Source organism: Vicia villosa, linkage group LG4, assembly GCF_029867415.1.
Source record: "Vicia villosa cultivar HV-30 ecotype Madison, WI linkage group LG4, Vvil1.0, whole genome shotgun sequence".
NCBI lineage: Eukaryota > Viridiplantae > Streptophyta > Magnoliopsida > Fabales > Fabaceae > Vicia > Vicia villosa.
This window is the reverse complement of record NC_081183.1, coordinates 133002666-133024481: the sequence shown is the minus strand read 5'-3', so window position 1 is coordinate 133024481 and position 21816 is coordinate 133002666. Positions and strand designations below refer to the sequence as shown.

The 21816-nt window shown below is 39.6% G+C and overlaps 2 long non-coding RNA genes across 2 annotated transcripts; both read left to right on the top strand.

Annotated features, from left to right (window-relative positions):
* Positions 1–5599: 5599 nt before the first annotated feature.
* LOC131599703 (uncharacterized) lies at positions 5600–6555 on the top strand. The gene is made up of 2 exons (XR_009282890.1): positions 5600–5657; positions 6286–6555. It is a non-coding gene; the product is annotated as an uncharacterized LOC131599703 (long non-coding RNA).
* Positions 6556–13775: 7220 nt separating this feature from the next.
* LOC131599702 (uncharacterized) lies at positions 13776–14709 on the top strand. Its single transcript, XR_009282889.1, has 2 exons — positions 13776–13810; positions 14440–14709. It is a non-coding gene; the product is annotated as an uncharacterized LOC131599702 (long non-coding RNA).
* The last annotated feature ends 7107 nt before the right edge of the window (positions 14710–21816 follow it).

The following is a 21816-nucleotide window of genomic DNA, read 5'->3' as shown; positions in this document are numbered from 1 at the left end:
TTGTCTCCAAGGATCATAGAACCCGAATACCATTTTAAGACAGGTTTAAACCAACTCAACTTCAGTGGGGAGGGTATCACCTATAAACCTCATGCAAGCCTTTAAACCTAAGGCTATTGTGTGATTTGTTTGTGTTTTCCACATGTTTGATATCATGACACCACAAGCATCATAAACAAATCATTTTCTCACTAATCATTTCAAGGATCAAAGAGTTTACTTATGTTCTTTGTTGCAGGTAATGGCTCCCGCTACTAGATATTATATCAGGATCAACATCTCAACAGTACCATCTGAACTTAAGGACCTAATATCAGAATTTCCCAGAAATGCTCAATTCAGTGAAAAGCACGGTCACCTACTCCATTTGGTTACCTCAAAATTTGAAGAAGACATGATACGGGTCCTGTTCCAATTCTTTGATACCAAACATCATTGTTTTACATTTCCTGATTACCAGCTAGTACCCACCTTGGAAGAATTCTCTGAACTAATTGGGTTACCTGTTCGAGATCAATTACCTTTCACTGGTTTAGAAAAGATCCCAAAGCTTGAAATCATTGCTGCTGCCTTACATTTACGAAAGTCAGAAATCAAGTCTAATTGGGAAACAAAGAGTGGAGTCAAGGGTTTGCTTGCTAAGTTCTTAATGGGAAAGGCTCGATCACTATTAAAAGATAGGAGTTACCAAGATTTTGAAGAAGTTGTGGCTCTTTTGATTTATGGGTTGGTTTTATTCCCTAATCCCGACCAATTCATAAGTGTGCACGCTATCAACATTTTCTTAACCCGCAATCCGGTACCTACTTTGCTAGGAGACATTCTACATTCTTTACACACTCGTACCATGAAAAAGCGAGGAACTCTTATGTGTTGTATACCACTAGTGGCTAGATGGTTTACATTACACCTTCCCCGATCAGTGTTGAGAAACGAGCAAAGGATGCAATGGTCTCGCAGGATTATGTCTTTGTCTCATTCAGATATCCGGTGGAACAACTTCTTTCAAAAAGTCATCACTCTCATTGACCATTGTGGGGAGTACCCTAATGTGCCACTCCTTGGCATTAGGGGAGGCCTCACCTACAACCCCTCTTTAGTTTTGCGCCAATTTGGATATGCACGAAGAAATGGTCCTCACGACATGATCATCCATGGCATTATGTTCGACTACGAAGATGATTCCCAAAGATATCGACGAAGGTTTATACATGCTTGGGGCAGTGTCTACAAAGTAGAAAGCAAGACTTTAGGACAATGGAATTCCATTCCCATGGAGCCTTACCTCAAATGGGTGCGTGCTCGTGCTCAGAAGTTCATCATGCCATATCCCGCTGTCCTACCTATGACTATTGAGCCAGAAGTCGAAGGGGAGGAACCTCGAGTTATTCTACATCCGGACATGCCAACTGACCTGGAAGAGCTACAGAAATCTTGGGTTCAACTAAGAGGAGAAAAGGACACCTTCAAAGCACATTGTCAAGACTATGAAAGGAAAGTGTTGGAGCTCACCAGACAACTCCATGAAGAACAGCAGATCAACACGTTCCTGGGTGTAAAGAGAAAGCGTCCATGGGAGGCTTGAAGAATCCTTTATTTTCTTTATTTTTTGCTTTATCTTGTAGGCCCGAAAGAGGCAAAGAAAAGAAAAAGAAAAAAAAAGACAAAAGAAAAGAAAAAAAAGAAATAAAATGTTTGACTAATAAATGTTTGTTTCTCTCTTGTTTAAACAAATTTAAATTCTAAGATCGTTGAAAACATTGCATATACATTTCATTCATAAACATTGCATAACAGGTTCACATAACAGGTTTCTCATCTCCTCGCTGTTTATTTCAGTTAGAAGGGATGGATTCTGAAACAAGCATCAAGAATCTCGAGGCACAAAACGCCCAAGTTCAGATAGTAATTTTGGTGCTAACAAAGGGGCAACAGGATCTGAAAGCCCTGATGACCAAGAAGAAAAAGAAGCCCAAGGGATCTGTAGGTTTAAGCCACCTTGTGAGGAAAGTCAGAGTCCCAACCAGGATGCCCAGAAAAGTGCCAATCCCTGAAGTAGTCGGTGAAGGTGATCAAGAAGACAACCACAGCAACCAGGGTTATGCCAAACTCTCTCTTTCTCCTGATGAAGAAGATTATCACTCCGAAGACGAACAGGGTGATAGCAAATACCAGCAGTTGGAAGAACGCATGAAAGCTATGGAGATACAGAAAATACCTGGTTTAGACTTCAATGATCTTGGACTCGTCTCAAGATGTTGTTATCCCTCTAAAGTTCAAAGTCCCTGTCTTTGCAAAGTATGATGGAGTCTCTTGCCCAAAGCTGCATCTAAGGTCCTACGTGAGGAAGATACTACCTCATACGGCAGATAACAAATTGTGGATTCATTTCTTCCAGGAAAGTCTGTCGGGTACTCAACTCGAGTGGTACTACCAACTGGAAAGTGCAAAAGTACACACCTGGGAAGATTTGGCTGCTGCCTTCTACAAACAGTATCTATACAACGCTGACCTTGCACCAACCCGTACTCAACTACGTGGCATGACCATGGCACCAAAAGAAAGTTTCAAAGAGTATGCACAAAAGTGGAGAGATCTAGCTGGAAGGGTTCAACCTCCCTTATCTGATGCGAGCTGGTCGACATGTTCATAGGCACTTTAACTGGCCCTTTCTATAGTCATTTGCTGGGAAGCTCGTCGTCAGGTTTCACTGACCTGATATTAACTGGAGAGCGTGTCGAAAGCGGCATTCAAAGTGGAAAAATTCAAGTAGGCTCCTCCTCTAGTGCTACAAAGAGGCCCATCGGTGGGAGAAATGAAGTCAATACAGTGCATAGTCAGAAAAGTCGCAAAAGTGAGCATCACCAATCTGTAGGGGCTGTTCTGATCTCTGCATCTGCACCTCAAAAAGATCAACCGCCAAAGTATACGCGTCGACCAGATGCACCAAGAAGAAACTTCACCAAAATCAATATGTCAATCTCTCAAGCATTGCAGCACTTATTGTCGCACGCTCGCGAAAATGAACAGAGTCGCCACCAACATATTTATCCCAAAGAGGGAAAGGAATATCAGAAAACCTAGAATAAGGATAAGAGAAGGTCTTTCGACCAGAGATAGGGTACGGGAGTCGGTTACGCGAGGGGAAGGTGCTAGCACCCCTCACGCCCATCGTACTCGATGGTATCCACCTATGTTTGTTGCTATTTAAAGGGTGTATAAATCTAAAGCTTAATTACTAAGGGAATGCATGCAAATGAAAGAAAAGAAACACGGGGAAAATAAGGTTTATAAATAATTGTGCTCGCTTAGGCCCCGCGACCTAATGCCTACGTATCCTTTTCAGGAATCAGAGCGCCGTAGTTCGGCTCTTTAGTTTTTGTTTGTTTTTGTGTTTTTTAGTTGAACAGTTACATTCGCACTCCGCTGCTCGACCTCTGAAGTCTTAAGCTGGGAATGGAGCGGAAATAACGTGTCCGATTAGGAGAAAGAATGCCCTGAAGGCAAGAGAAAGAATGCCTCGGAGGCGAGAGAGAGAAGAGAGAAAATTGGTTTGTGTCTTTTATGTGTGATTCCATGATGGACGAAAACCTACTACAAGGCATCGCATCACTTCCTCACTTTGATTAGCTCTGAGCCTTTATTAGATATTTTGAAGTGTTTTTGTTTAGGTGTCTTTTAAGGGAAATTAATTTGTGACTTAGATCATACCAAAAAGAGTTTTGCTTTGCATATTTAGAGAAAGCACATCGAGGCCTACGCCACAATCGTTTCTCTAAATAACGGTTAAGAAATACATCGAGGTTTCACACCTCAATCATTTCTTCTCCGCTAAGTAAAGGAGATACAAAAAAGAGTTCTTTTGTGAATGTTTAGAGAATGCACATCGAGGCCTACACCACGATCGTTTCTCTAAACAACGGTTAAGAAATACATCGAGGCTTCACACCTCAATCATTTCTTCTCCGCTAAGTAGGAAAGAACATACATCAAGGCCTACGCCTCAATCATTTCTTTCTTACTATGAAATATAGTAACGGTATGATCTTCATCGATATTTATTAAGTATTTTAAAAGTTGAAAAGAAAAGAAGGAAGACTAGCCTAAAATGATCAACTAGCCTAATGTCATGATTATACCTAATTGTTAGGATTTTAAGGGGAAAGACTAACCTAAAGGTTATGGAGATTATAGGTCCTAAATCTAAAGGAACAAACAAGTAAAATTACAAGCAAAAATTACAAGCAAACATGATACAAAAATAGTACAAAATTGACTTAAAGATGACTTGAAATATAGTACAAAGCATGGAAGCAAAAGATGCAAAATATAGTACAAAAATCGAATTAAAATACTATTATTTCTATGATTTTTATAGGAGAAATTGAATTACAAGTAAAAGACTAAAAGCAAATAGCCTAAAACTAATGTTTTTATGATTATTTTTATATGTCAAAATGTGTATCAAAGTCTAAAATGATAGTAGAAAAAAAATGATTTTATTACTAAAAGAAAATGGAAGAACTCTAAGTGAAAAGCCCTAAAAATATTAATTAAACTACAAAGAGACAGGGGGTGCCGATTGAAAATATGGTGGGTGAACAGCAACTGGCGCAGGCCCAGGGAATTGGCCCAAACAGATTATTTTTGTTATCAGATTTTTCTTATGTGCCAAAGAATGATGCAATGGGCCACAGGGGATTTTGTGTGATCCACTTTTATTATTATTATTGTTCAAATCGTTTCAATAAAAACAGGAATTAAATCAAAACTAAGAAACTAAAATAATAATAATATAATAATAATAAAAGAAAAGAAAAGGAATTAGGGTTCAAGGATTGTGTACCGATTGAACTTCTTCGTTCCTCTTCCTCTCTCTCGACGAACAAACGGCGCCGGAAGACTTCTCCGTCGAGCCTCTCAATCTTCTTCTCCGACGAAGCTCTCGGACTACCCCTCTCTCCGTCGTTGTGCCAATCACGGCCTCTCGTTTTGTTAGAATCTTCTCTCAATCGACTCAACCTTGCTCCCTCTCGATCTCTCTTTCTCAGCTCCGATTCGAAACTAACGAAGATTTTCCGGTACACCTTCAACAGAGGAACTCGCTCAGGTATGCCTTTGTGTCCTTTAATTCATCTTCTTCGATTCATCTTCGTGTACTTCTTTTGCGTTTTCTGATGCGTGTTACGTCACGGCTCTGTTTGCAATGATGATTGGTGACGAACACGCTGTTGTTGCAGGTGAAGCCGGGATGCGTTATTGTTGATGGTGTGATGAAGGTGATGCGATAGAGGTTCAAGAAGTACTGAAAGTGATGCGATGGAGATTGAAGAGAGTGGTGAAAATTGATGAATGATGAATCGGGGTGGAGAAGTGAAGAGACGATGGTGATGACGACTGGATAGAGAGCTTGAAGAAAGGTGAAGTCCTGAGATTGATATTCGGTTCTTTTGCTGGAGAGAGGTAAAGATGATTGAGAGTGAAGATGATGCAAGATGAATGATGAAAGTGAAAAATGGTGGAGGTTATGGAAGGTGGTAAAGTGGTGGAGTGAAGGAAGAGTGAAAGTGAAGGTCAGAAATGGAGAATGAATCGAGAGAGCCAAAATGGTGGAGATGCTGATGATATATAGAGGCTGAGGAAAGGTTTCAGTTGAGGTTAGTTTGCTTCTGACTTTTGATACCCCATCAGTAACTGATTTTTCTGTTTAAAAGCTATTAGAAATCAGTTACTTAGAAGTCGTAACTGATTCGGTTATGCCTTTTTTTCTGTTATGGAATTTGTTAAGAACAGTTAGGGGATTGCCTAGGTTGTTAGAAAATGTTATAGGCTAGTCTGAAATTCTGTTATAAAAGTGGTTATTTTCTGTTTTGATAATGGGTTCTGATAGGTTGAAAAAGTTGGTTAGAGAAGTTAGTTACCCAGTTGGAAATTCTGTTATGGTTTGTTGATGGTTTGTTAGGAAGTTAGAAGTGAAACTGAAATTAGTAATAGTTAGTGGTTAGAAGCAGTTTGGTTAGAATAAACTGTTAGGTGTTAGTTATAGTTAGGTTATTTGGTGGTTTGAATGGGATATAAAAGAGGGCTGTAGGATTGTATAGGGGCCAATTTCCATTTGTATGCATTGTGTATTCTGAATTGATAACAGGGATTGATTGGAATGAATGATGTTATGAAGTGGCTGCTGTTTTTCTTTTGATTATGCAGTTTTTTTTTTGTTAATCACTTGCTGAACTGGTTTGGATAAGTCGCATGTACTGATTTGATGATGCAAGCAGGATGCAGGTTTTGAATGGTGAACTTTGTTGGCAAAAGCAATAGCATGACAACACTCTTGAAAGCATGACGAGGTCGAGTGTATGAGAAAAAGTCTAGCAGCAACCTTTCCGTACAGTGCAGTAGCTAGTATAATGTACATAAGATTGGAATCTGTAATAGATAATGAACTTGAACATGTACTGTCAGTAGCCTAGTATGCAATTTGTATTTGATTGTGAGTCTATACACGAAGGATGAACGGATTGATAATTGAGGTGATGAATAGAGGTTGATTTCTTTCTTGTATACTTTTGTAAATAATTTCTCGTACAGTGACATGGATTTTGTGGAATTTGGATGATGTAGTAAATTTTTGAATTCCTTCTTTTCCCTTCAATTATTTCCTTTGAATTTGAATCTCACACTTTCTTGAATCTGCAACTTGGCTACATCATGAGGAGATAAGCCTAAAAGGTTTTAAGATTGACTTTGGTCCAAAATTCAACCTTCCTTGGTTGACTTTGACCAAAAGTCAAAGTCTTGACATTTTCCCTTCTTTTTTGTCTTGCAAGCTTGATGAATGAATCTAAATCCAATCCTTGCATATTTTCCATAAGAAGTATCAAACCAATCATTGCACTTGAACCATGAACTTTGAATAACCCTTTCCACAATAGCTTGTACACAAAGTGACCAAAAGAATAAAGCCTAAGGCATGGAACAATAACTTGATGAGTGATGAATTAGATGACCATAATAATATCAATCAATACGCCATATGAATAGGGAAATAAACCCTAATCCGTACTGATGCCCTTAATCCGTCCCTCGTTGATTTAATGACCCAATAATAATCTCGATGAATGAATGCATGGTGTGTGGGACGACCTAATGGATGAGATTATGAGATGTATAAGCTAGTTAGAAATAAACTTAGATGGGCAAATTTTAGGGTGCAACAGCTGCCCCTATTTAATCGTCTTAAACCTGAAAGTGAGATCGGCGTTAGCCTTTCGAGCATTCGAGGTAGAAGAAGATTAAATACCAGGTGAACCTGAAAATTTGGTTGGAGAAAGATGAGATCCACTGGGATGAAAATGATATCAACTCTAAGGAAGATTGTATCAACTCTGGGTTGAACAAATTAACTCTGGGTTAGAAATGAAAAAGAACTCAACTCTGGGTTGAAGAAGAAAAGTGGGTCGACTCTGGGTCGAAGAATAAAGGGAAGTCAACTCTGGGTTGGATAAGAGGTAAACATCAATTCTGGATCGAGAAGGGAAACAAGAACATCAACTCTGGGTTGAAGAAAGATATGGATATCAACTCTGGGTTGAGAGAAGGAAGGAAGAACAACTAGGGATGATCGTCAACTCTGGGTTGAGGGAAATAAGATAAAAGATAACCGTCAACTCTGGGTTGAGTGGGGGAGAGAAAAGATAATTGTCAACTCTGGGTTGAGTGGGAAAAGAAACAAGAGATAACCATCAACTCTGGGTTGAGTGGGAAAAAGAAAGGATAACCGTTAACTCTGGGTTGAGAAGTAAAATATCAACTCTGGATTAAAAAAGGATAACCGTCAACTCTGGGTTGAGTGGGAAAAGGGAAGGATCAACTCTGGGTCGAATAAAAGATAACTGTCAACTCTGGGTTGAGTGGGAGAGACAAAAGATGACCGTCAACTCTGGGTTGAGTGGGAAAAGAAGAAATCAATTCTGGATTGAATAAAGGATGACCGTCAACTCTGGGTTGAGTGGGAAATGATAATTAACTCGGGGTTAAAGGATGAAAGGATAATCAACTCTGGGTTGAACACAAAAACATCAACTCTGGGTTGAAGAAAGATGAACACGATTGACTTTGGGAGATGACACCACAATGGTAACTCTGAGTGATCCAGTGGAATATCAATTTGAATACTTTGTAGGGACCTCATCTGATGAGAAACTTGGCCTATGCTTCACATGCAATGTTTGATTTATTTTATGCACTTCTGGAGATGCAATGCAATGGATTCTATATGCAGTGTACTGATTGATCATGATTTCTGCTTTGTGGAATAGATTAGGCGGAGTTCTGAAATTCTGTTTGAGAGTCAAGGTAGGGTAGATGCCCCTGCTTTATTGATGATTGGATCATGTGGAAAAAATGATAATGAGAATGCAATGATATGCATGATGCATGTATGATGATGAATGGAATGATTGCTTCCAGGATATAAGGAGTGGATGGAGAATGCCTTTGTGGAAAGGTCATTGCTTGAAGGATAGAACTTGCGGAGGTGAGGTGTTTAGCTTGACTCCTCGACACTTGTCTCGATATCTGACACCTGATTGAAGATGAAGAAATGAATTGTTACTAGCTTGCCCCAGCTTGTGACATCTCTTGAGATAGAACTTTGATATGCTTGAATCATGAAGATGTGCAATGATCTGCCCCAGTGTTGATCATGGAATGAATGCCCCATATTGAAAGGAACTCTTCCACCAAATGGATATTAGAGATATTTGCTCGGTGGATGACCAACCTTTGCCTTTGTAAGATTACTCGATGGGATTTCGATGTTGAACTTTCCTTGGTATCAAGTACTTATTTTCAAGTTTAGAGATGATTCTGTTTTGAAAGATAATGGTAAATGCAATGCACATGTTAATCTCAAAGAAAGAATTTTATTTGTCAAAAGGTTGTATTGATACTAACACAAATGACACAGCAACATTAGGAGTCAGTTTGACATGATTTTACAGTTTGCATGCTTTTGGAGCGAACCCTGCTTCAATTAGGACTTTTGAGGGTTGTAACGTGGCCGGGTTCACGGTTTAAGAAACAAAGGATAAAGGCTCAAATTCTACTTAACCCACCCCTCTTCGTGATGTTCTCCAGTCCTACGTTCAGTTAGCTTGACATGAGTGTTCACCTTTCAGGAAGGGTTGTAATGAATGAGGATTCTTTATGGCTTTGATGGAGGTGGCAGCCACCCTTTGATGCTTTTGTTGATGGTCACAACAACTTGTCCCTTGGAGGATTTCTTTCTTGTGCTTTGCCTTTTGCTTTCCCTAACTTTTGCCTGGACATAAAGTTTCTTTTGATATTGGTGTTCGTTGTCCAGCGGGATATGCCCTAATTTTTGCCTAAGTCGTTTGCTTCAAAGCTTTTCCTTCTTTTTGACTTAGCGGGCTATTGTTTCTTTCTATTTTTTTGATCATGATTCATAACTTTCTTTTTTTCTTTTTGTCTCGTTTGGGAACAAGTTGTATGACTTTGATGATTGACTTGTTGAAAAAGTTGTGACTGCCTTTTTCTCAATGAATGAGAGACATCCATTGTGGATTGTGCTCTTCTTCTTTGTTGTGAGAGATAGAATATGATTGATCCTCTGATGGAATACCTGAAAGTTGAGCGCTCCGTCGCACTAACTGAAGACTACCCTGCCCCTGGTTAATATTGAGGGTTTTGTATTTTTTGACAAGAAACTACTACTCCTTAGGCTCAAAGGGGTTGACGAAGGTTTCACTCCCTTATAACTCCGGTGTTTAGGAATTGAAACAATGCCTGTACCTCCTCAGCAGGATCTTGTTCCAAAAGCATACAATTAGTGATTCATGTGTTTTTGATTTTTCATCATTCTCCTTTTTTGGTTGCTTAAGACAAATGAGTTGAATATCAATGAACATAATGACAAAGATGAAATGGTTTGAGAAAAACATGTATATTGCATTGTTTTTATTTATTCAAACAGAATGAGTTTCTCACAATGAGAAGTACTTGATAACAACGAAAATAGTACAATTTAAAATACTAGAGAAATCTATACAATGGCAAGCTTGGCCTTATCCTAATGCAAATGAAATGTTCTCTGGCAAACATAAAGTCTTCAGGCTCCAATGGTGGAAGGTACCCTCATGAGGAGGCATGATTCTCTGATAGTAGCTTGATCTTGTTTATAATCCCCCATGATTCTTTGTTCTGTGAGCTTTTGTCAGATATCGGTGTGGAGGAATCGTTTTGACTGATCTGATGGAGAGGAAGAGTATAAGAGTCTTGGTAACCATGGATGCATATGCATGAATGCAAAAATGTTAATGATGATGCAAATGCAGCAGGAATCAGGATCAAGGATCAAGGCCTCTTGGATAACGGCTTCTCATGATCAATAAGATATGGTCGAATCCTCCAGATTCAGAGGTTCGACGTTGCTTTCTGGATAAATAGCTTGTGCATAAGTCAAGGATGGTCGAACCCTCCAGATTCAGAGGTTCGACGTTGATTATGATATATAACTGATGTAGAGCTTCTGTATAAGTCAAATGTTCCAGGATCAAAGGTTCGACGTCCTTTTGAGTACCAGGAGAACCAATAGTCACCAACAGAACATGCACCTGTAAAGAATATGATTCCCTCCCCACTCACGGGTGTAGTCTAGGTCAGGGTAAGGTCATGAAACGCAGTATACGGTCCGCCCGAAGGTAAGTACCATCACAGCGCGGATGCGGGTGACGATAATACCTCCGTTTGAAACCACTACTCTGCTCGTGGTCACATAATCCATCCCGAGACGTACACCTCGAGACAAACTATGCTCCCACTCTATCCTAGGGTCCCTAGAGTGCACTCATAGCCTGTGTATTGGGCCTTTTACCTCATAGAACATCCCACCCAACCTGCAAACAGAGAGAAAATATGTGGCCCCCACGGGGACCCATAATATAGTCCAGATGCATGCGGGAAGTAAACATGATATGCAAACAGGAAATAGACATGATATACAAACATATATACAAAATGTAAACACATAAACAAATAAATAAACACCCAATAAAAGAAACAAACAAAGGCTAGGATTGACTTGCTAAGAATGGACCAGCAAAGGTCTATCACATCCCCAGCAGAGTCGCCAGCTGTCGCACGCTCGCGAAAATGAACAGAGTCGCCACCAACATATTTATCCCAAAGAGGGAAAGGAATATCAGAAAACCTAGAATAAGGATAAGAGAAGGTCTTTCGACCAGAGATAGGGTACGGGAGTCGGTTACGCGAGGGGAAGGTGCTAGCACCCCTCACGCCCATCGTACTCGATGGTATCCACCTATGTTTGTTGCTATTTAAAGGGTGTATAAATCTAAAGCTTAATTACTAAGGGAATGCATGCAAATGAAAGAAAAGAAACACGGGGAAAATAAGGTTTATAAATAATTGTGCTCGCTTAGGCCCCGCGACCTAATGCCTACGTATCCTTTTCAGGAATCAGAGCGCCGTAGTTCGGCTCTTTAGTTTTTGTTTGTTTTTGTGTTTTTTAGTTGAACGGTTACATTCGCACTCCGCTGCTCGACCTCTGAAGTCTTAAGCTGGGAATGGAGCGGAAATAACGTGTCCGATTAGGAGAAAGAATGCCCTGAAGGCAAGAGAAAGAATGCCTCGGAGGCGAGAGAGAGAAGAGAGAAAATTGGTTTGTGTCTTTTATGTGTGATTCCATGATGGACGAAAACCTACTACAAGGCATCGCATCACTTCCTCACTTTGATTAGCTCTGAGCCTTTATTAGATATTTTGAAGTGTTTTTGTTTAGGTGTCTTTTAAGGGAAATTAATTTGTGACTTAGATCATACCAAAAAGAGTTTTGCTTTGCATATTTAGAGAAAGCACATCGAGGCCTACGCCACAATCGTTTCTCTAAATAACGGTTAAGAAATACATCGAGGTTTCACACCTCAATCATTTCTTCTCCGCTAAGTAAAGGAGATACAAAAAAGAGTTCTTTTGTGAATGTTTAGAGAATGCACATCGAGGCCTACACCACGATCGTTTCTCTAAACAACGGTTAAGAAATACATCGAGGCTTCACACCTCAATCATTTCTTCTCCGCTAAGTAGGAAAGAACATACATCAAGGCCTACGCCTCAATCATTTCTTTCTTACTATGAAATATAGTAACGGTATGATCTTCATCGATATTTATTAAGTATTTTAAAAGTTGAAAAGAAAAGAAGGAAGACTAGCCTAAAATGATCAACTAGCCTAATGTCATGATGATACCTAATTGTTAGGATTTTAAGGGGAAAGACTAACCTAAAGGTTATGGAGATTATAGGTCCTAAATCTAAAGGAACAAACAAGTAAAATTACAAGCAAAAATTACAAGCAAACATGATACAAAAATAGTACAAAATTGACTTAAAGATGACTTGAAATATAGTACAAAGCATGGAAGCAAAAGATGCAAAATATAGTACAAAAATCGAATTAAAATACTATTATTTCTATGATTTTTATAGGAGAAATTGAATTACAAGTAAAAGACTAAAAGCAAATAGCCTAAAACTAATGTTTTTATGATTATTTTTATATGTCAAAATGTGTATCAAAGTCTAAAATGATAGTAGAAAAAAAATGATTTTATTACTAAAAGAAAATGGAAGAACTCTAAGTGAAAAGCCCTAAAAATATTAATTAAACTACAAAGAGACAGGGGGTGCCGATTGAAAATATGGTGGGTGAACAGCAACTGGCGCAGGCCCAGGGAATTGGCCCAAACAGATTATTTTTGTTATCAGATTTTTCTTATGTGCCAAAGAATGATGCAATGGGCCACAGGGGATTTTGTGTGATCCACTTTTATTATTATTATTGTTCAAATCGTTTCAATAAAAACAGGAATTAAATCAAAACTAAGAAACTAAAATAATAATAATATAATAATAATAAAAGAAAAGAAAAGGAATTAGGGTTCAAGGATTGTGTACCGATTGAACTTCTTCGTTCCTCTTCCTCTCTCTCGACGAACAAACGGCGCCGGAAGACTTCTCCGTCGAGCCTCTCAATCTTCTTCTCCGACGAAGCTCTCGGACTACCCCTCTCTCCGTCGTTGTGCCAATCACGGCCTCTCGTTTTGTTAGAATCTTCTCTCAATCGACTCAACCTTGCTCCCTCTCGATCTCTCTTTCTCAGCTCCGATTCGAAACTAACGAAGATTTTCCGGTACACCTTCAACAGAGGAACTCGCTCAGGTATGCCTTTGTGTCCTTTAATTCATCTTCTTCGATTCATCTTCGTGTACTTCTTTTGTGTTTTCTGATGCGTGTTACGTCACGGCTCTGTTTGCAATGATGATTGGTGACGAACACGCTGTTGTTGCAGGTGAAGCCGGGATGCGTTATTGTTGATGGTGTGATGAAGGTGATGCGATAGAGGTTCAAGAAGTACTGAAAGTGATGCGATGGAGATTGAAGAGAGTGGTGAAAATTGATGAATGATGAATCGGGGTGGAGAAGTGAAGAGACGATGGTGATGACGACTGGATAGAGAGCTTGAAGAAAGGTGAAGTCCTGAGATTGATATTCGGTTCTTTTGCTGGAGAGAGGTAAAGATGATTGAGAGTGAAGATGATGCAAGATGAATGATGAAAGTGAAAAATGGTGGAGGTTATGGAAGGTGGTAAAGTGGTGGAGTGAAGGAAGAGTGAAAGTGAAGGTCAGAAATGGAGAATGAATCGAGAGAGCCAAAATGGTGGAGATGCTGATGATATATAGAGGCTGAGGAAAGGTTTCAGTTGAGGTTAGTTTGCTTCTGACTTTTGATACCCCATCAGTAACTGATTTTTCTGTTTAAAAGCTATTAGAAATCAGTTTCTTAGAAGTCGTAACTGATTCGGTTATGCCTTTTTTTCTGTTATGGAATTTGTTAAGAACAGTTAGGGGATTGCCTAGGTTGTTAGAAAATGTTATAGGCTAGTCTGAAATTCTGTTATAAAAGTGGTTATTTTCTGTTTTGATAATGGGTTCTGATAGGTTGAAAAAGTTGGTTAGAGAAGTTAGTTACCCAGTTGGAAATTCTGTTATGGTTTGTTGAAGGTTTGTTAGGAAGTTAGAAGTGAAACTGAAATTAGTAATAGTTAGTGGTTAGAAGCAGTTTGGTTAGAATAAACTGTTAGGTGTTAGTTATAGTTAGGTTATTTGGTGGTTTGAATGGGATATAAAAGAGGGCTGTAGGATTGTATAGGGGCCAATTTCCATTTGTATGCATTGTGTATTCTGAATTGATAACAGGGATTGATTGGAATGAATGATGTTATGAAGTGGCTGCTGTTTTTCTTTTGATTATGCAGTTTTTTTTTTTGTTAATCACTTGCTGAACTGGTTTGGATAAGTCGCATGTACTGATTTGATGATGCAAGCTGGATGCAGGTTTTGAATGGTGAACTTTGTTGGCAAAAGCAATAGCATGCCAACACTCTTGAAAGCATGACGAGGTCGAGTGTATGAGAAAAAGTCTAGCAGCAACCTTTCCGTACAGTGCAGTAGCTAGTATAATGTACATAAGATTGGAATCTGTAATAGATAATGAACTTGAACATGTACTGTCAGTAGCCTAGTATGCAATTTGTATTTGATTGTGAGTCTATACACGAAGGATGAACGGATTGATAATTGAGGTGATGAATAGAGGTTGATTTCTTTCTTGTATACTTTTGTAAATAATTTCTCGTACAGTGACATGGATTTTGTGGAATTTGGATGATGTAGTAAATTTTTGAATTCCTTCTTTTCCCTTCAATTATTTCCTTTGAATTTGAATCTCACACTTTCTTGAATCTGCAACTTGGCTACATCATGAGGAGATAAGCCTAAAAGGTTTTAAGATTGACTTTGGTCCAAAATTCAACCTTCCTTGGTTGACTTTGACCAAAAGTCAAAGTCTTGACATTTTCCCTTCTTTTTTGTCTTGCAAGCTTGATGAATGAATCTAAATCCAATCCTTGCATATTTTCCATAAGAAGTATCAAACCAATCATTGCACTTGAACCATGAACTTTGAATAACCCTTTCCACAATAGCTTGTACACAAAGTGACCAAAAGAATAAAGCCTAAGGCATGGAACAATAACTTGATGAGTGATGAATTAGATGACCATAATAATATCAATCAATACGCCATATGAATAGGGAAATAAACCCTAATCCGTACTGATGCCCTTAATCCGTCCCTCGTTGATTTAATGACCCAATAATAATCTCGATGAATGAATGCATGGTGTGTGGGACGACCTAATGGATGAGATTATGAGATGTATAAGCTAGTTAGAAATAAACTTAGATGGGCAAATTTTAGGGTGCAACACTTAATAAAAGCAAATCTGATTACATTGAAAGATCCTCCAAAGAATGTCAACACTTCCTCTCCTAGTTATCGCCCCGACACAACATGTGCATACCATTCCAATTGTCCTGGACATGACGCAGATCACTGTTGGGCCCTGAAAAATAAAATCCAAGACATGATAGATGCTGGGGAAATTGAATTCGATCCTCCAGAGACTCCAAATGTCATCACTGCGCCTATGCCAAAACACGACAAGACCGTTAATGCTATCATAGACACTGTTTATATCTATGATGTGAGAGAACTGTCAACTCCGCTCCTTGAAATCAAAAGAAAGCTAATACAAGCTGGTTTATTTCCAGGTTGTGACCCTGATTACTTTTATTGCGCACACCTACCCAATGGATGTGAAAATCTGAAAAGAGGAATTCAAAAGTGGATGGATCGTCGTATCATTATGTTTGAGAAACTTCCTTCTATAGAAAATTTGTGCGAAGTTTTTTCAAATGGGATGAAGATAGAGGACGTCTCAGTGGTTTCTAACATACCATTGAAAATCCCTACCAAGGTTCCCTTCAAGATTTCTGCTGCACCCAGAGTAGCATCTGTAATCATTACCAATCCGGCTCCATTTCCATACTCCTCAGATAAAGCTGTCCTGTGGAGTTATGGCATTAATGTTTATGTCCATGGAGTTAAACAAGACACCTTAACTGAAGAGACCGTGAATTTTACTACTCCAACTGTTGATAATATTGTGGGGACTAGTAAGATTACAAGAAGTGGAAGGATCTTTTCACCAGAAATTTCTCCAAATGTTGCTACTACTCCAGTCCAGGTCTCAGTTCCTAATCAAGATGTCAATGTTCGAGGCAAAGAGCCACTAGTTGAACCAGTTCAAGTACCTGTTGAAGTCACTGTTGAAGATCCTTCGAGGCAAGAAATGGAGGAAATATTGAAAATCATCTGCAAAAGTGATTACAATATTGTCGAACAACTGGGGCACACTGCTTCAAAGATTTCAATGCTATCTCTGCTAAGGTATTCAGAAGCTCATGCCAAAGCCCTGATGAAATTCTTGAAAGCTGCACATGTACCACAAGAGATTTCAATCGACCAAATTGAAAATTGTGTTGCCAGTCTAACAGTGGATAACGGTCTCGGTTTCTCTGACGCTGATTTAACCCCTGCTATGAAAAATCACAATAAAGCCCTGCACATCTCTATTGAATGTAACGGCGCCACTTTGTCTCATGTGCTGGTAGACAATGGTTCCTCGTTAAATGTATTACCAAAAGTAGTACTGGAAAAACTTGACTTCGAAGGAGTTGTGTTACAACAAAGCGATGTTGTGGTAAGAGCCTTCGACGGGTCAACAAGAACAGTATATGGAGAAGTTAAGCTCCCAATCAGAGTGGGTTCTCAGATCTTTGATTCTACCTTTTACGTGATGGAAATTCATCCAGCATACTCCTGTTTACTAGGACGCCCTTGGATACATGGGGCAAGCGCTGTAACTTCTACCCTACATCAGAAGTTAAAATATCCTATAAAAGGCAAGGTCGTCACGGTTCATGGTGAAGAAGAATATGTGGTTAGCCACCTGAGTAACTCCAAGTATGTTGAGGTGGATGGCGAATTCATCGAAACCCCCTGCCAATCTTTTGAGGTGGTCCCTCCAGCTATCTCTACTGCCAAACATATTTTTGCTACTCCTGCTACAAAAATAACTCCAACAATGGTTTCTCTCAAAGATGCTAAGGCTGTGATCGAAGAGGGTGGTTGCACAGTATGGGGACAACTCCTTGATGTGCCTTACAAGCTCGATAAGCTAGGTCTGGGCTATGCTAATGGAACTCAAAAGGATGATCAAAGTCCTCGTTCTGGAGGATTAATGTCCCATTTCATCAGCCAAGAAGTAAATGCTATTGAAGACGACGAAGTGGTCTCGAACCATATTACTCAGCAATATCCAAATGAAGTTCCACCCCGTTTCCAAGGAAGTTTTGGATACTTTGGGAGAACCAAGCGGTAAGTACGACTTTCTAGTGAAGTACACTGCTCCTCAGAGTTCTCTGATTGCCATTGAAGACATTGTCCCAACTGGATGGGATGATCAGTTTGAAGATGACATAAGCATCACAGGTTCCATTGCTAAGCAATACCAAAGTCCACATATTCCAGGAGAGGTATGGGATACACTGGGAGAACCAAGTGGCAAGTATGACTTTATGGTGAAGTATTCCGCTCCCCTGAGCTCGCAAATTGCTATCGAAGACATTATCCCAACTGGATGGGATGAACATTTCGAAGACAATATGACGCTCACAAGCCCTGTCACTTTTGAAGAATTCTGGGAAACACCAAATAACGAGAATGATTTTCTGGAGAAGAACACTACTCCCTAGAGTGCACAAGTCTCTATAAAAGACATCATCCCAACTGGATGGGACGATCTTATCGAGTATCTCTCTCTCAGCCAACAGAGGTACCTCAGCCTGGGCTCTCGTATCCAGCAGAGCATCTTGCTCATCCTGAAGGATCAACAGCTCATCTCGTCACCAAAGAAGTCAATGCTGTGGAAGACGAAGACAACTGCAACTGGAACAACTGGATATTCCCTACTCACAACAAAGGATTGAACAACGGGGAAGCTGAATATGTTATCTCCTTTGATCAGGAGTAAATGCAATTTCCTGTTTTCATTGTTGATATGTTCAAAAATAAAAATGGTTTCTGTACTATCGAACCATGAACTTAAAAGCCAGGTGCCTTGCTCGAAGCACACTGGTCCTTTTTATAAGGGTTTGTCATACCATGATCATATGTTCATTCAATAAAATCATGGGACGTTTGCATATTCAAATTTTGCGATCCTTTTTGTTTCTTTCTTTACTTTATTCATTTTCAAATAGCTATGTGTTCTTACACACACCCACATAATAAATGCAGATTCACATTCACTCTGGATCTTGTTGATAACGATTCTGCTATTGCCAGTCATGACTTTGAAAATCCGATCTACCAAACTGAGGACGAAAGTGAGGAAGATTGTGAAGTACCTAGGGAACTTGCAAGGCTATTAGAGCAAGAAGAAAGGACTATACAGCCGCATGAAGAGCCAATTGAGGTTATCAACCTGGGCAGTGACGAAGAGAAGAAAGAAGTCAAGATAGGGGCTGATTTAGAAGACAATGTCAAGCAAAGACTGATTCAAATGTTACAAGACTATGTCGAGATATTCGCTTGGTCCTACGAAGATATGCCTGGTCTCGACACGGATATTGTGGTCCATCGCCTGCCAATCAAAGAAGGTAGCACTCCAGTTAAGCAAAAGCTGCGAAGAAGTAGGCCCGATATGTCCAAGAAGATTAAAGACGAGGTTGAGAAACAATTCAATGCTGGTTTTCTAAAATTTGTGAGTTATCCTCCATGGATAGCTAACATTGTGCCTGTGCCTAAAAAAGACGGGAAAGTCAGAATGTGTGTAGACTATAGAGATCTGAATCGGGCAAGCCCCAAAGATAATTTCCCTTTACCTCACATCGATGTACTGGTCGACAATACTGCACAATGCAAGATATTTTCCTTTATGGATGGATTCTCAGGCTACAACCAAATCAAGATGGCGCCCGAAGACATGGAAAAAACAACCTTCACAACACCTTGGGGAACCTTTTGTTACAAAGTAATACCCTTTGGTTTAAAGAATGCATGAGCAACATATCAGCGTGCAATGGTAGCTCTGTTCCATGATATGATTCATCAGGAAATAGAGGTTTATGTGGATGATATGATTGCAAAGTCCAACACCAAAGAAGAACATCTGGGTCATCTGCACAAGCTGTTTGACAGACTCAAGAAGTACAGGTTGCGACTGAATCCGAACAAGTGTACCTTTGGAGTAAGATCCGATAAACTCTTAGGTTTCATCGTCACCAGCAAGGTTATTGAAGTTGATCCTGCCAAGGTCAAAGCCATTCAAGAAATGCCCATACCCCGTACCGAGAAACAAGTCAAAGGATTCTTGGGACGTCTAAACTACATCACCAGATTTATTGCCCATATGACTACTACTTGTGTGCCAATCTTCAAATTGTTGAAGAAAGATCAAGTAGAAAGATGGAACGACAAATGCCAATTAGCCTTTGACAAAATCAAAGAATATCTTCAAAAACCGCCAATCTTACTACCACCAGTGGAAGGAAGACCTCTGATAATGTACCTAACAGTATTAGAAGATTCAATGGGGCAACATGACGAGTCTGGCTGAAAAGAGCATGCAATCTACTATCTTAGCAAAAAGTTTACCGATTGTGAAACAAGATACTCACTGCTCGAGAAAACTTGTTGTGCCTTGGCATGGGTGGCTCGCCGACTAAGACAGTATATGCTAAACCATACCACTTTGCTGATCTCCAAAATGGATCCTATCAAATATGTGTTCGAAAAACCTGCTCTCTCTGGAAGAATAGCAAGATGGCAAATGATCTTAACAGAGTATGACATCCAGTACACTTCGCAAAAGGCAATCAAAGGAAGTTTGGTGGCTGATCGTCTGGCTCATCAAGCAGTGGATGATTATCAAGCGTTGAACTTTGACTTCCCAGATGAAGACATTATGCTAGTTACTAACTACGAACAACCCGGACCGGAGGAAGGACCCGAGCCAGGATCCCGATGGACTATGGTTTTTGATGGAGCCTCTAATGCGCTTGGCAATGTCATCGGAGCTGTAATCATTTCTCCTGCAGGAGGACATACACCATTCACTGCCAGATTATGTTTCAACTGCACTAACAATATAGCCGAGTATGAAGCATGTATTTTGGGTCTCAAAGCTGCAATCGATCTGAGAATCAAGTTCCTGGAGGTCTATGGAGACTCGGCCCTTGTAATTTATCAAGTCAAAGGGGAATGGGACACGAAGCACCCGAATCTAATTCCTTACAAAGAATATGTGCTGAGTGTAGCAACCTGCCTGCTTTGATCTAAGGGATGTATGGTAAGCAAAGCATACTGAATCATGTTCAGTGATGCTGCCAAGTGTCCAATAAGAGGACAGGTGGTGAAGATCCAACGGCCTAGAGGGAGTTAACCGAGAAAACACACAAATCCCCCTCTCATTTTGCTCTTTTCTTTCTCTCTCTACTCCTCTCTCTCTCTCTCTCTCTTTGTTCTTTCCACTCTCCCCCCCCCCCCACAACCCAGAAACGGCCTTCCGGCCACCACCCACCACCTTCGTCATTCCCAGAAACCACCGCCTTTTTCCAGAATCCGATGAATATTCATCGGAAAGTTCAAACATTCAAACCAAAACCCAGAAATTCAAGCATGAAACCCAGACATTTAAACCTGCAACGCAAATCCTAACAAACCAAACCGTAACCCTTATGAACCCTAAACCCCTAAATTTTCCAGATTCAATATAAAACAGAGCAAAACATGCATGCAATCGATTCAACCTAAGCTAAGTGTTTGCGTGATTACCTTATAGTCTTGAATTTCAGGAACGTGTAAGCTCCTAATCCTTGCGCTAATCTCCCTCTCTCTCCGTTTGCAGGTACGAAGTCCAAAGAACAAGCGGCGGCTTAGGGTTCTCTCCAGCAAAAAATTTCCGCATCACTCTTCTGTTCTTCTTCTTCTATTCTTATAGGCCTAGGGTTTGTTCTTAATTTTAGGAAGATTAGATTTAGGATTTGATTACGAATCTGTTTGTTAATTAGTTTTAGGATTTGATTCAATCAGATTTGATTTGTTTGTAATATTATCATTTGATTCAATAAAATCTTTTTTCCCTTAAGTTTGATTTGATTCAGTTATTGTTTCGGTTTTGATTAAGATTAGATTCACTGAAGATTCACTTGATTCGTATGGGCCTGGGCGGAATTGTCTTAGGGTTTGTAATGTTTGGTGGAAGCGGCCGCCGTTGCAAGGAGCTAGGGTTTGTGGCGCTAAAGGAAAAGGATGAACAGGACCGGGTTGGGTCCTGGGTTCGACCCGGTCCACCCGGTCCATACGTGAACCGACCCACATTGCATCTCTGGCCCAGTAGCTTGTTTGAGTCCAAAATGAATACAAGACCAATAATAAAATAAAATAAAAACCAATTAATCTCAATTAACCACTTGTATTAATTAACTAACCTCCTATTAACTTTATAACAATTAACTATTGAATTATTAAAGCCAATAATCTTAATTAATAATAATATTTAAAATAACGCTAATATTATATAAAATACTAATGATAATTAAATTAATTAATACTAATACTCCATTAATCCTAATACTAATCTAAACAATAATATTACTAATTTTTATGGTAAGTAATAGTAAAATAAAGAGAAGTGAAAATACTAATGGGCCTGAACCCAATTGGACCTCCAAGAATCGCTATTCACGCCTTTATTTTATCTTAAACCGAATTGTACTGGAATTTTATAGGAGAGCGAGTTTGAT